Here is a 3,424-nt window from a genome sequence, read left to right on the forward strand (position 1 = left end):
CTTCACTTACTTTCCTCAGCAACAGCTGATTGAAGAAATAAGCTAATCAGATGGGGGAGGCTGGAGGAGTTAAGGATTGAATTGGCCCATTAGCCTCATAGCTTGATAAAAGGCAGGAAGAAAGGGCTGGTAGGGAAGAGAATAGGGATAATTGCCTTCAGACTGAAGGAGATCCCAGGGAAGAGATCTCTTTTCCTCTTAGGCCCTGATGAACAGAGGCTGAAGGTCACAAAGATTGGGACTGTTGTGTTGCACTGTACAGGCACTGGTGGAGGGGACTTGAATTTTACAAATGAACACTAAAAGAAGAGTGCAATTCAGGGGATAACCAAGGATGGGGGGGAGCACCATGTACCCCATCACACTTACCTTCTCTCCATCTGATGCAGACACTCCCCCCATTGGATGTTAATGGAGGAGAAAAGAGGAGGAAGTGCAATGGCTCCTAGCAAAGCCAAAACTCCTTGGTTAACAAAAATTCCACATAGAAAGCACAGTTTCCTAGCCCTGGTCTAAAGGGGGAATCCCTTTCTGTGACTTTTTCATGATTTTAAAGAAAGTTTCATCCTAAAATGGGATGAAACATCAAAAAACATTTCACAGAAAAGGATTTCAAGAAAAAAAATCCATTTTAGGAGAAGCAAAATGGTTATTTAGTTTCCTGTCTGCCCTCTGGCAAGGCTCTTAAATTTAATTGACAAGAATCTTCCAACCTGGCTGTTAGAGAAGCAGACAGCTCAGCCGCACTGCAACCTTCCAGATCTGGAAGCCAAAGAGGCTTTGCCTATTCCCCAAAGTTAGGGGCAAGGGAGAGTGGCCCAGGATTCTGATTTATTTCTATGAACATTTTAATGAATCTAAAATAGATCCAGCAAAACATTTTGTTTTACTGAATAAGCATTTTCCAACAGCTAAGTTTTGTATGAAATCTAATGAGCTCCACTCTTTACGCAGCCCCCTTCTCCCTTGGCAACAAGATCTCCATTGGGATTTTTGGTTAGTAATGCTTCTTGTTGTCCCTCACGGCTGGTCTACACTGGAAGCTTACATCAGCATAGATACATCTCTCAGGAATGTGAAAAATCTTCTCCTGAGAAATGTAACTATGCCAACCTAACCCCCCAGTATAGACAGTGCTAGGTCAACAGTAGAATTCATCCACTGATCTAGTTATTGTCTCTTGGGGAGGTGGATTAACCACAACAACCGGAGAATCTATCCTATCACTGTAGTGAGTGTCTACCCTAAAGTGATGCCTCTGCAGCATTTTAAGTGTAGACATGCCCTTGACTATAAGGCTAAACTAACACTTTTCCTGTTCCCTCACTATCAGCACTGAGGCTCTAGACAAAGTACTCACTAGTTCCAAACAAATATGCTTCAGTTCTTTTCTCCAAGGCTGCTTTATTTGCTCTGTAACAATCACTATTTGTCTCACAGGACTTGGCCGTCTTACACTACAGAGGGTATTTCAACTCAACTATCTTATACAACCACCTCACTTACTCTTTCAGCCTCCCTCCCAGGCTTATGCAGGGCCCCTCAGTACAAGGCCCAAACCCTTTTCTGTTTTTCTCTCTGCTCGCTCCCTTGTGCAGAGAAAACACAACCTTGCTGCTTCCCTATATACCTATAGGATTAAACATTAAAATAATTATAAATAGCTTAATACATAAATTTTGAAACAATAAAAAACTGTACATGACCTTCTCAGAAGTATCTTACTTATGGAAAATATTATCATCAATTTCAAGGGCAGAAGAGATTATTATGACCATCTAGTCTGACCTCTTCCATAAAACAGGCATAAAATTCAATTTATTTTTTTCATTAGGATATCATGTATAAATTCTGTAACTAGAAGATTAACTATTTAAACATCTGCTTCTATGTTACTTCAATCTATAACTGTTTTTCTTAACTAGTTCTATGTAAGATTAAAATGTAAAAGAAAGTCTTAAATAAAGGAAATGCAAAGTAGTATTTCCTTTTGCAACCCACCCACAATGGTTTTTAAATTGTTCTTTTTTGATTACTTCACCATTCAAATTGCATACACTAAAAATTCAAATGCACTCTCATTAAAATTACCTTTAAAGTCCCATAGACAGGTCTTATTTAAAATACAAAAGAATTTATTTCAACTGATAAGTCTCCTCGCTGGTTTCACTAATAAAATGTGCACAGCCCATAATTCCTGTCAATTGTCAGGAATCAGTCAGATCTTGTCATGATTATGGAGAAGTGGTAGCTGTCCCAAGTTAAGGTTATAACCCTCTTGCCACGATAAAGCCAGTTTTATCTACATTACGTTTAGAACGCTCAAGAACAGCCCTTTTTGCTTCACATCTTTCAGTGGATAGAGGAGGAAAGAACCTGATTTTGCTTCATATCGGTTGAGACAGTGGGGAAAAAAATTCAGGGTAATATTTTCAAAAGTGATTAGTTATTTCAGGTGCCTAGCTGGGGGCAACTTAAAGGGTTTTGTTAGCTAGTGGATGGCTCAGCACTTTCTGAGAACCAGGCATGAAATCCTTCCCCAGTGAAATCAGTGGGAGATTTACCATTGATTTCAATGGGGCCAAGATGGCAAACATGGATCCTCAAAGAGGCCTCAAACTGGACACCCAGACACTGAGACACCCAATATTATTAATCACTTTTAAAAGTCTTGGCATTAATACTTTCCACCCTCCCCTCCACCTCCCCTTGAAGCTCACACTGACAAAAATTCTTCAAATGGAACTTATTAACAGTAAGATTCATGATGCACATGCTAGAGAAGAAGAATCCATCTCACTATGTCCCCAGAGGCACCGGTTCTGTAGTACTAATGGGAGTAAGAGCAATACATTATTTCTGCCACTAATTTGAGCCGATAGGACTCTGTATAGGTTCCTTAATTCACATTGTATTGATACTGTCCCTGTAACAAGGCAGAGGTTCTCCCCAGTTTGCAACGTATTTACTGCCACACCTAGTCTCTTTTAGGCAGTTTGATTGTCCAAACATACCAAAACACAGCTCTTCAGTTCATCCTGGGGTACAAACACCCAAAGACATTTCTCATTTACCTTGCAGGCAGGCAGGCAGGCAGGCTCTCTCCCCCCAGCCCAAAGACTTTAGCACTCTTGTTTCCCAACTCTCACTCACTGGACCCCCTTCTTCTTCCTTCCCCAGACCTAGCTGTCCTCTTTTGAAAACTAATTTGGTGCATCTGATATATGACAAGTGCACTGGCCCTTCTCCATCTTAAAGGGCAGGTGTCATCTCATGACTGTTCCCTTACTAGGCAACATGACTTTCAGAAATTGCTTCTACTTCTGCCCGAGATATATTTATTTTCTGTGTTAAAATTAAATTAGTTTTACAATATGACCATACTGACCCAATGACCCTCCCAATGACCACAGGTTCACTGCTT

The sequence above is a fragment of the Chelonia mydas genome, chromosome 2 (assembly GCF_015237465.2).
Source record: "Chelonia mydas isolate rCheMyd1 chromosome 2, rCheMyd1.pri.v2, whole genome shotgun sequence".
NCBI classification, from domain to species: Eukaryota; Metazoa; Chordata; order Testudines; family Cheloniidae; genus Chelonia; species Chelonia mydas.